Here is a 13,562-nt window from a genome sequence, read left to right as displayed (position 1 = left end):
TTCAACATTATTTTTAAAATTTTTCTTTTTTTTTTTTTTCAAACTCTATCTTTAATTTTTAGAATTCAATTTTTATTTTTATTTTTTTGGTTTAGGAGAAGTTCTCTTAACTATTAGCAAACTTTACATAATGCGTGAAATTCGTTTAACCTCGGCAAACTTTATCATACTCATCCAATTAAATACATGTTATAAAAAAATGATACTTTTTTAAACAAAAATATCATCTATCTCCATCAAATATTTATAATATTTTTTTTCACTTTTTACGTGTGTTATTGACCATTGGTATATACTATAAAATTCTTTAAACTGATTCTTAACTATTTTTTTTTATTATGTTCACCCTTATTCTTCCATTTTACACCATATTTAAATATCTATTATACTATAATAAAATATATTAATAAGAATAAAGGTGAACATAATAAAAAAGGTAAACATAATAAAAAAATAAAAAAATAGTTAAGAGTCCAGTTAAAAGAATTTTATAGTACATCTCAATGGTCAATAATACACGTGAAAAATTAAAAAAAAAATATTATAGATATTTGATAAAGGTAGATGATATTTTTATTTACAAAAGGTATCATTTTTTTATTTATAACTTAGTATAGAAAAATTTGCCAAAGATTAAACGAATTTCATGTATCTACTTAATATACTAAAATTGGGTTTTTCCCCGACTAATGAAGGTGAGGTGTCGATCCCTCGTGACTCTGTTTTCCTTCCAAAATGAACTTTCCTATTCGATTATAAATTATTTCATAAAAAATATCTTTATCATAATTATATTATAATTAATATTTAATAAATAATACATAATTATACTAATTTAAGAACATATCTTCGTTATAATTATATCAAATCAATATTTAATACATTATTAAACTACTTATCAATTATCAATTGAAAATACTTTTAATAATAATAATAATAATAATAATAATAATAATAATAATAATAATAATATGATAATTGCACCGGTCGTGGTAATCATGATAAGAATATTTGAATCTAATCATAAAATGATCAAATTTTATGATATCAATAACGCACATTAATTTTAAATATTTTTAGTCATTTTAATTATATTAATTTTAAAAATATTGATATAATTCTAATTCTTATTCATTATCCAATAATAATAATAATAACTTAAAAAATCCGTACATAAACTATTTCAATCATCCATGTATTATTATTAAAATTCTATATGTTCCTAAATATAAGTCTTGAAAAACACGACATGATATGGGCTATTAGTGTAGAGTTGTTTAGATTTGTTTAGAAAGATATAATATAATTTATATTTCTAAATTTTAAGACATATATTTCTATTTTAATCTGTATATATATATATCAGATATAATATTCTTATTTATTGTCCGAAATTTCTCTTATTATGATAGAAGATAATGATTCTAATCATGATATGATAAAATTATATAATTTAAACAAAATTAATATATGATGTGTAATTACTGTATATAATAAAAAATATCTTTATTAGAATTATATTACAATTAGCATTTAATGAATAATGCATAATTATACTAATTTAAAAAAATATCTTAATTATAATTATATAAAAAATTAAACATAAATTTATAATTCTAATTGTCATAAATATGATATTAATGTTTATAGTGGTAAATTGATATTGCAATAATTAATTTTTATAATTATTTTTGTACTACTAAAGGCTATATATAGTGTTTCTTTTTAGTTAGTGAGTCCAAATCTAAGAATCAAAGCATTCTTTTTTTTTTCTAATCTGTTATTCTTCTTTGATTGGGCAATTGTTTCTAAAAAATTTTGTAGGTCAAGTTCAAATCACATCCCTTCCATGTTTTCTACGTTTGTCTGAAAATATTCGAAGTAGAGCATATAATGAATTTTCTCAATTTAGGTTCAGTTTTGAAAAATTCGTGTCAACCTTGAAGATGTAATTCAAAGATTGGTATTATATTTAAATTTTCTTCTCTTAAGCTTTTTGTATTAAAAGTAATTTTATAACATATTGTGATTTTTTTTTTCAGAAACTACCAGCCTTCTAGTGCATTAATGCAATGCCATTGAGGAGAATAAAAGTCAATTTAGTTTGACAATTTTAATAAGAAGATAGTCTAAATTTGAATGGATTCTAAATGTTCGATCTTATGATGTTATTTCGGTTGGGTGTTACAAGATTGACTCTAATCTATACGTATCTAAGGATTAGAATAGATTAAATATTATTTAAATAATTTAGTTCTAATATTAGTATTATTTGATTAAATTAGTTTTAGAAAATAAAAAAATTATTACTCGATTGTTGAATAAAAAATAATCATATATATATATATATAATCATAACAAAAAAATAATTAATATATGTGACTTAAATTTTTATATGTACAATTATTATATATAAATAAACAAATATTTAAAATTATTTAATAAAATTATTATATGTATAGATAAATAAAAAAATTATTATAAATTTATGAAAATTACACATATGATGGCATTAATAATAAAGAATAAAAAAAATTATCAAATTATTGTGGGCTCAAAAAAAATAATCATGATCAGAAAATAATTAATATATTCGATTTAAATATATTTATATATATATATATATATAAAGAAGTATTTAGAATTATTTAACAAAATAAATATATTCTAAAAATAAAAAAATATTAACTAAACAATTGATATATATACATATAAATAAATACAAAAATTAGTATGATTTATGAATATTATTATGCATATGATGGTATTAATGAAATAACAAAATTATTGAATGATTGTAAGTTAAAAGAAATATTTATAATCAAAAAATAAAAAAAATAATTAATATATATGACTTAATATATATGTATACTTAAATAAGAAAAAATTTAAAATTATTTAAACAAAATAAATAAATATATCCTACGAATAAAAAAATTATTGATTAATCGATCAATATATACTGGTAGTATAAATAAAAAAAATCATTAAATAAAAAATAAATAGTATGTTTTAAATTTTGGGAATAAAAGGTAAATAATTATAATATAATAATTTATTTAATTATTAATATTTATAATTGTTATTTTAAATCATAAATTTAGAAAAAAAGTAGATTAACAAAAACCATTAATAACCATATTAGAGTTGATATACATAACACTAGATTAAGAAAAAATGAATGCATAACATGTTACTTTTTATTAATCAAATTACTACAAATCTACAATCAAATTAATTTTAATAAAATAATTTAAAATTATAATTTCAACCTTATCACGTGCATAGTACGAATTAGTGAACAATTTATTATCATCTACATGGCACAAATTATTAAACAATTTTTCATGTGTTTTTTTTCCAAAATAAAAATATTATTTTTACTTATAATTATTATTCTTTATCAATTCTTTCATTTAAACACTAATATTATTTATTAATTTTTTTATTTTCATTTCTCATATTTATTAAGAATTTCTTTTTAATATTTTAGATATTAATTGTTGTCATTTAATTAACTTATTTTAGGTATTTAATTATTAAAATTTTAGGTATTAATTATACCACAATTACGGTATTAAGACTTTGAACATAATTTTAATTTAATTTTAGACAATATCAAATATATATATATATATGATATTTAGGTATTAATTATTGTTATTTATTAACTTATTTTAGGTATTTAATTATTAAAATATTAGATATTAATTATATTCCGTTTACCGTGTTAAGATTTTAGGCATAATCCCAATTTAATTTTGGACATATATATATATATATATATATTAAAAAAGTAGATTTTAATTTTACATAAAATAATATAATAGATATAGAGTATAAAAAAATTTACTTGACAAATATAATTATTCATAGTGTGATATTTTATTACGATAACATATCTTTGTGTATCGACTCCCTATAGCAATATATATATATATATATATATATTCTTTTTAGCTTATTATTTTTCCATCACATGACATATTTATTATTATATTTTAAATTTAGAGTTTTCTTGATCTAACATTGCGGTGAAAGAATGACAAAAAAAAAAAATATACGAACATTTTAAACATAATTACCGCTAATCTTTTTTTCTTTAGTTTTCAAATATATTATTTATTTTATTTATTTAGAGTAATAACTAAATTTATTATAACTGTAGTACAATTATGCTTAGACTATTCGTATTATTAGTATATTTTTAAAATTATTGACATATTAGTATATATAATAAGCAATAGTAAATTTCCTTTCATGTTATCATTTAAAAAATTTATAATTTTGATATAATCTTTATTCTATTTTTTTTCCATACCTAATGACTATTGACTACGATTCTATCAATAATATCACCTATAATAGATTATACGAAGAGAAAATATGAAAAATAAAGACAAAAATTATAAGGCTATAGAAAGTCTCATCCAAGTTTGACAAGAGTAAGACGGCTTACATAGAAATAGTTCTAATAGATGATAAGATTAATTTATTCATTTACTAAATTTTTTCAAGTAATGCTAAGTTCAATTTATAAATAGAGTTTAATTTCGATGCACTGATAGTGTAACACAGTTGTGCAATCACATACGTTTTTTTGGATGACCACTCACACGGTCAATGTGAAAGGTATTTATTTTTATTGATGTGTCATTACGTAATTAGATGCATGTGTAAAACTACTTTACACCGTCAGTGCATCAAAATTAATTCTTATAAATATTTGTAGTTCATATTTTAAGTTAATTTTATAAGTACACCATTTCACAAGTCAAAGACAATTTTTTTTAATAGCTTTGTAAATGCTAATAGCTTTTATATTTAATTTATTTTGTAGTATGATAAAATTTATTATTCAATCAAGAATTATTTGATAAAAATATTTGAGAATGAATTAGTAGAAAGGAAGGTCTATGTCTTCTCAAATTTTGAGATTGAGAAATCAAGCGGAATATATCTTCTGACTGTACACACATACAAAATATCTTTTAAGAAGGAGTCACGATAGTACACACCGTCGATGATCGTAAAATTTCAGATAATCATTTTAATTTGCTTGCCCATACTGATATATTGAAACAAACAAATGAATGATTCTACTTATTTGGTACGTAATTAATTTATATTAACTCACACACAATTATTTTCCTTTTGATTTTCAATTTTGCCAAAAAATTGTATAATAGCATCATTTTATTGACAACAAAAATTTTAACAGTTTATTTATGAAAATATTTGAAATTGTATTGTGACTTTTTTTAAAGGATATCCTTTTATTAATATACTATTGTTAATTTTATCGTTTAACATAAAATAAATCAGTCAATTTTCTTTATTTTATATACGTACGAAGTTATAATTTCTTATATTATTCACTCATTTATTCTTAATTTGTTACTTTTAATTCAATTATTTTTTGTTCAATTAAATGTTATTAGACTCTTGACGGGAAAAGAAAAACTTATATCATGGTCAAAAATAGAGAAAAGTGATCAGTACATTATGATTGATGATCTTCATGATTTGCAGTATGTAAAATTTTAATATTTTAATATGAATATTTCTTTTGGTAATAATTATGTGTTGTGTTGCAATTTTTTTTCTTTATGTATTACTACTTACTTTCGTAATTCTCACTTTCATTCAAAAATGAGAAAAAATAAGATGTACACTATGAGATCAATTTACAATCTAATTACTTGATCATTTATGTGATCACCGAGCAGCCGAATACATAATTTATTCTCTAATTTATAAAATTTAACAAAGACATTGGTAAACATATTGGTTTTGCATTTATTTATATATTTTATTTATTTATGTTATATTTGTAATTATATTATATCTATTTTTATCAATATATTTTTTTTAAAAAAATACCGTTAGTGTTAGCACATGGTGTATTAAATAAATTAAATGATAGAAATACGTAACTATTTTCTTTTTCAGTCAAAATTAAGTAAAATACTGTAATTTAGACTTGCAATATCAATATATTAATAGTAAAATGGAAAAAAAAATGTAATATTATATCAAAGAAATTTTTTTAAATCATAATTATAATTTATGATTGAAATCATAATTTAAATATTTTAAACGGCATAATTTTATTTAGAGAATTCATAATTCAAACATAATTTTTATATACTTAATAGCTACATTCGAGTTAATATATTTAATATTATATTTAAAAAACATGAACAATACACATCATATTATTTATTTATTAATTAAATTATTATAATTTAAATTAATTTTAATAGAATAATTTAAAATTATAATTTTAATTTTATCACGTGTATGGTACGGGTTATTACACTTGTTATACATGAAGTTTGAGTGTTGAGCGAACTTCTCTTCAGAAAAAATTGGATTATGGAAATTAAAGATAGAATAATTTTTTTTAAATTAAAGATTTTTTTTATTTGAGTTTAGAAAAAGAATCCGAAAAGTCTATCTAATGTATTGACGTGGGTTTTTGATTGAGCATTAGGTGAGTATATATATATATATATATATATAGCGAAAAGGATAGATTGATTATTGATTGGCGCGTGACACATGAAATGAGCGTGATTTACGTTAGATTCTATAGTATAAAAATAAAAATAGAAGACAAATAAATCTCTTGTCAAACTAAAATACAAGTAAATATCTGACTTAAATAAATAGAAGACACAGATTTTTCTATCAGATGGTTTGAATTCAGTACACAGAAATCCATATATCCCTATTTACAAAAGTTAAAAAATTCATTTGTAGATGAAAGATAAAAGATTTATTTTTCATTTTCTTTAAAATATTATATCACGGCTCGATAACAACCAGAACGTATTGATCCATTAAATTAAATAATTTCAAACGGATACGAAAATTTATTTTCATGCTAATTTTAAGTTTAGAAATGCTAATTATTCTTTAATTTTCAATTTTTAGTGAACTTTTTTAAAGATTTATTGTTATTTAATTTAAATATTCACTTTTACGTATCAATTATTTAAAAAATTTAAAAAATATTTATTTTTTATTTTCTCTCTCCTCTAAAAATGGAATAAAAGATAATATTAAAAAGATATATAGATACTGGTTTAAGTTATATGAGCCGAAACAAATCTTGTTATATTGTCATGATGTACACTGTAGTATGCTCAAATGCATGTGAAAACCACATTAGTGATGTGATATTTAATCATTGTCAAAAATTATAAGCGAGGTTAATATGCATGCAAAATGGCCAAAAAATATATACAAGTATAAAATAAATGGAACATATTAATCTTACAAGGTGCAATCACAGGGAGAATTACAACATCTACTTTAACAGAACAAGGCAAAGGAAGTATAACCCACAAAATTTAGGGTGAAGAAGAAGGGTGTTAACGTAATTTTCCAAACTTAGTAAGGTTTACTGTATAAACCAAACAAGGATTTCTCCCTCTCTTCTACTCTTTTCAGCTTCTCTTGCCTTAAGAGCTGCTTTCTCTTCTTCAGAGATAACTTTGGCTTTGGACTTCTCTTCAGCTCTCTTTCTCTTGCCGACAGTAAGAGATGAATAGGCATCTTTCACATTTTTTCTGGGATTCAAAGAAGAACTAACAACTTGCCCCGGTGAAAGTTCATTTTGAGATTTATTTTCAGTTTTCTTTTCAACTGATTTTGATTGTGAAGTTGACAAAGAGTTTGAATTTGGTCCACTTATCCTAGCATTTGACGAAAACTGAGGTGAGGCATATGCTTCTTCTTGAGTCACCCACTTCCCTGTTGAAATTTCCTTGAGTAAAGATCCCATCCATAACTAATAGGGTAAATTACATTGAAGGCGATATTGCAGACGACACCCTTTCGTTTTAAATAATCTACGATATTGACTTATAGATATAGTGTGTAATGTCACTTAATCACAGACGAAATCAAATAATCAATATAATATTACTTCATATAGTAAAATGAGAGAAGGAGAAGAATAAGGCCCAAACCTATAGCATCAGAATAGTAAAACCCTGATTTTGGATCATTGCAAAATCCATTTGTTTTATCGTAGTAGTAACCTGGACTGTCATCAAACTGCCATTCTGCAAATTATGCAGTCAACTTCAGGTATGCATAAAATAGAATTGCATGACAAAATACGCTTGAAACTCGCAATGCATAGTTACATGAGTTGAGTATATAAAGCTAAGTGGATATTTTATCGATGCTTAACAGCAGCAAAAATGTATTTTTTGTTTAAATCTCAACTGAGAACAAATAACGATACACAGTATGAGAAAAGGCAAAGCAGTTCCAAATTTCTCTAAGGGGAAAAAAGGTTAATAGTTATTCGACTAATTTTTCCATTTCATTAATCTTGGTGTGACATGAAAACATATCTAATTTTCGACATTATCTAGGAAGTTTCTTGAAACACAACACAGTACTCTTAATTCTTGAAGGATAGTTAATTTGGTCTTTTATTTATTATCTACAGAGGACTATGTCTCCTCAATCTACCACAGATAGTTGATTGATTATACAAGAAATTGCAAATGTTCAACAGTTTTTATTTCCTTATCTTTTATTTATGGAGTTAATTCTGGGATACCTACAGAATGCTATCAAACTAAGCCAATTAATTATTAATAGACATGTATACAGAAAATAAATAAACAAAAACTCATACTTACAACCTTGGTCATCCAATTCATGAGATTCTCTGGTTTCCCCAAACTTTGCTTTATCCTTTTGATAGCTGCGCTGTGCTTTCTGCAAGAGAGAACACGGATATAACAAAAGTTATACATCTGAGTGTAAATGCATATAAAACATTAGCACTTGTCCAGATATTTCCAAATTCTGTACAACCTATTTTTGAGTTCCTAATCCGTAGTTGCTAAAATTGTATAGTCCCTTTGGAATTTGAAGGCTATTCTGAAATCAGGTCTTATATTTGGACTATAAGCAATAGTATACATGTGGAATTGTGAGTTATGCGTTAGCCATGTGGATCACATAAGATACTGTTTATTATCATAAATCATGGTCGTAGACAAGCTATTAAAACTAAGTTATGAAAATGGTTTTGTATATAATTTTCTAACCCCATCTAATATCTATCTATCGGACAGCCCTCGATCTGATATACTCTTATTACTAAAGAACCGACTAAGGTGATTTTATCATCTTTGTTTTTTAACTTTTTCACAACAAGTGCTATCTCATTTCTTTCAAATGCAATGATTACTAATTCACAAGCAAGCTTTCCAGTGAAACTAGACAAAAGGCATATACATAGAAATAAATCTAAATCATACGCTTCTATATCAGAAGCTAGTATATACTCAAAGGGTTTTCGAAACAGTGAAAGAAAGAGCTAGGTAAGCATCATTTTAATCAATAAGAGAAGTGTAAAAAGATCTTACCGCTTCAATTTGCTCAAGGGCGTGAGCTGTTTCCTTCTGCTCTTTCTCCTTAGCAGCATTCTCCTTTTGCATAACAGCTAGCCTCTTGGCGACATTGTCTTTGTGGCGTTGACCAAGCTCATGATTTCTAATGCTCGAAGGATTGTTCGATATATAAATTTTACAAAAGTCACACCATTTGTTCCCCTGGCTCACCCAGTACTGAGAACAAAAAAATGTAATCAATAACAAAGTGCCTCCAATCAAAATCCATTACAACTCACAAATCTAACTTACACACATCGTAAAAGTGAACAAACTACCACATCTCAATAATCCACATTAATATTTGCATTCTTCTCTAATGAAGGAAGCAGGATCATATAATGCAAACAATAGAACTACCTTCGGTTTGAAAATATTTGTTGACTTGACAACATTAGCAATCAGAAGTCATATCATATTAACAATGTAGTGAAATGCACACAGCTTACAGTTTCATCAAACTACACTTCTGTGAATTATTATAATTTACAAAACCAAAATAATATTACATTGATTTGGCTTTTAGGTACCAAATCTGCCACATCTAGTATCACAACTGAGAATTAACGTGGTAAAAGTAATTTTGAGTGCGAGAACATAGAAGGTAAATTTAAAAGAAAAAACTAGAGAAAGCTAAAGCATTGGAATACAATTAGGGAAATTAAATTAATAAAAATTGGGCGTTTACTTCCGTCATGGCAGCAAATTAGGATTTCGAATAGGAGGGTATGAAGAAATTTTGGAGATGTACGTTAAGCTCTATGGGAATGGTTAGAACTTTGAAACTAGGCGTCCCTAAATGTCTTCAACTTTCAAAACCTCAGACAACGAAAAAGAGGAGCTCGAAAACTCGAACTACTGCAACACAACCAGCAAAAATTTTAATGGGCCTCTGTGCTAAAGAGTTTCATTTCGGTACTGGGCATTTTAATATTATATGGGCTGATCTAGGCCCAAAATTAGATTCGTAATAGAGTTGCAGTCTACCAAACCCCTCTAGGCCCAAAATTAATGTTAAGGTACCAATGGCCAATATATCCAGCTAGTGATGAAATTTTTAGTGTAAGTAAGTGTGTATGACAAAAATAAATAAATAAATAAATAAAGGTCTGACCAAAATAAAAAACAATCATAAGCTGCCAAGGGGTAGGAGACCTTATTCAAGTGGCATATTATAGGAAAATTATCTGGTGTTCTTGTGTACGGTTTCGGAACTTTGATGTTCTCGGTACGAACAAGTTTCCCACTTAAGTTTTGTTGTTTTCTGAGGTTGGAATTGACGGAAATGACCCTAAGTTGGGAATTTCTTTGTCGAAAATGACCAGCTTAGATGGGTAGTAGATAAAGCTTGCCGTGAGATCTGTGCTTGGAATCAGTCGGCTTCGACATCGACTGGAGGTATATTAAATCGAAACAGTAGGAAAAGAACTCACGCAGAGGAGACCTGTTGTTTGGGTGGTGGCGGAGAATGTGAAGATGAAGGGGGAGAAGCATTGTTCGATTGTGGGTCATTGGGACAATAATGGCGTGGGTGAAGCTCGCTGGTGTGCGGATCGGTGGTGGTAAGAAATGAATAGAAACGGATCATAGTTAACGAGGCACCGTCTGTGGATGTGGGTTTAGGGTTTGATTCTTTGCGGGATTGATGCCGGTGAGGAAATCTTTTCAGGATCTAAATCCCTCTTGTTCTTTTTGGTAAGTTTTATTGTTTTCATTATGCAGAGTAGGTTGGGGCTTTGATTTGATTTTGCTAGAATGAAAGATTGTGGAATGGTGAAGTGCAAGGTACTTGGTTAGAGCAGCAATAACGAAGTTGTTGGGCAATATTTTAGTGACTTAGGAAATGTAAGTATCGAAAGCCTGATCAAAGTAAATGCTAATGGTGAAGTGAGTTAAGTTTGAGTGTTAAGAATTGAGATAATTTGAGGCTTGAATTGCTCTGAATGGTAATAGAGATTTCTATTTCATAACCTTGAATGGAAGTGTGGGATGAATCACACCTCTATCTGCTTGTTACTATTCTATTGTAGCTTATGTGATAGTAGTTGTTCTACTTTGTTAATCACTCGTGATTAGTTTGATAGGTGATAGATGCAAGTGCAAAAGGAAACTTGTGCTGTTTCAGTTATCTGGTTGTGATCATAATTGTCAAACAGAATAGGTCTATATACATGCTTTTTTGCTGTGGCAGATTTATTTTATTATTTTAAATATTGCTGCATATTTGAACTGCTTCTTCTGTTGGTGGTATTTAGTTGGAGCTAAATTATATATGTTACCATATATATTTGCTGGAAATATGAATGTTGCATTCATATGAGTATATAGATGTATGTTAAAGCGGTGCACTTGTCTTGTAAGGTTGAATGTTGATGTATGGTTTTTAATGTGGTAGCCTGAAAAGACATTTTTTGTATACGAGTGCTTAATTTAGAGATGGAAGTGTATAAATTTGTTCTTATCTCACATTATTTGTTGAGTGGCCAATTGCGATTCCTTTGCTGAACAGTGGTCGGTGAATGGAGAAACTTGTGTTGGAATCTTAGCGTTGAGGGATATTGAGCAGGAGGGGTTTTCACCATTTACTTATTCCTTTTATATGACTATATTCCTTTCTTTATTTTACTTGGACCTGCATCTTTGTGTTATGCACCTCTATGGCATTACCCATTAGTGGACAGCAAGCTTTTCCACCTTTCTTTGGGTCCCCTTAATTTTGTGAAAAAGATTTAATTTACACCATAAGTATTATGAACTATTGAGCTAAGAAGGAATGAAGTTGATGAAAAAATGTTTAGTACAATAAGATTCTCAAAATTAACAAAATTAACTCAAAAAATGTAGTTCACAAAATTAACTCCTTAGAGATTGCAACAGTAAGATTCTCAAAAACCTTCACTCAAATCGATTTTTTCTTTCTCCTTCAAACTGTTATAAAGATAACAAACATTTAAGATAGGTCGATTTTTTTCCCCTGCATGTCAACAAGTAACTCAATCAGTGCAACATTAACAACCTTTTAGCACATTCTCAGCGACCTTAGCTTGAAACTAACGGACAGAAAATTAAATTTGATAAATGAACTTGCAATAACATTCATTAATAATATCTTCTTCAAATTTTTATTCCTTGTTTTACATAAAAAAAAAAAATTATTTTTGCTATGGTTCTGGTAAAGTTTATTAGCGTAACTCTTGTATACTAGTTTATTATTGTCATTTTTTGATAATATAAATTTATTAATCTCCTTACAAAAAACAAAGTAAATAAAAATTAAATAATAACTGAAGATAAAATTATAAATAATTATAATTTTTAGTTTATAATAGTATCAAATACAAGACTTTCGAGAGTACTAAAAAATTTTTGATTAACATAATTTATTAAACTATGCTTTGCTATATTTTTCATATTTTTTTTGTTTTTCGTATAAACTATATTTTATGATTTCATATATATTATTCTTAATTTATACATTTATAAAAATTACTTAAATATTCATCTTGAACTAATCAATTAACGTAAAATATTTATTAAATTTCATGTCCTCCGACTCAATTTTCACTTAAAACAGATTTTGAAAATTATCAACTAAACGACATTTATTTTATTATGATTTATCCTAATATAAAGTTATTAATCATAAATCACATTAATACCAATGTACTTATAACTAAAATCAATTTCACAAAAAAAAAAAATTTAATACAAATTTTAATCTAAACACACACTACGTTGTTAGCACAATACATAACTAGAACACGTTATCGATAAACTACACTAAATCGACTAAATTTCTATTTTAGGGCCTTAGCTTACACAACGAACAATATTCACAATGAAATTTTTTTTCTCAGATATTTTTCAAATTAGTTTTTTATTGAAATCTTTTACTCAATTACTTACATAATTTAAACAAAAAATTTGTTCCGTACTATCAACTAATAATCGTTAAATTTATTCACCAATTTTACGCCTGTAAGTGTTCAACCATTCTCATTCTTACCTTCTGCCTAACTTTTGTATTTTTTTGGGAATCCTTACCTTCCTTCCAAACCAACAGATAGTAAACACCACTTCCGACCGGATGAAAAAATTTAACGGATTTCCACCGGTAAAACCCAACTCATTAGATGT

The 13,562-nt window shown here is 25.7% G+C and overlaps 1 long non-coding RNA gene and 1 pseudogene across 1 annotated transcript; one reads left to right on the top strand and one right to left on the bottom strand.

Annotated features, from left to right (window-relative positions):
* Positions 1-7,249: 7,249 nt before the first annotated feature.
* On the bottom strand, positions 7,250-10,251 carry LOC112786824 (zinc finger protein ZOP1-like; annotated as a pseudogene).
* A 605-nt stretch (positions 10,252-10,856) lies between these two features.
* LOC140182673 (uncharacterized) lies at positions 10,857-11,615 on the top strand. The gene is made up of 2 exons (XR_011878683.1): positions 10,857-11,076; positions 11,148-11,615. It is a non-coding gene; the product is annotated as an uncharacterized lncRNA (long non-coding RNA).
* The last annotated feature ends 1,947 nt before the right edge of the window (positions 11,616-13,562 follow it).

This window comes from Arachis hypogaea, chromosome 20 (assembly GCF_003086295.3).
Source record: "Arachis hypogaea cultivar Tifrunner chromosome 20, arahy.Tifrunner.gnm2.J5K5, whole genome shotgun sequence".
In the NCBI taxonomy this organism is placed as follows: domain Eukaryota; kingdom Viridiplantae; phylum Streptophyta; class Magnoliopsida; order Fabales; family Fabaceae; genus Arachis; species Arachis hypogaea.
The sequence above is the reverse complement of the archived record's forward strand: the minus strand, read 5'-3'. Positions and strand labels throughout refer to the sequence as shown.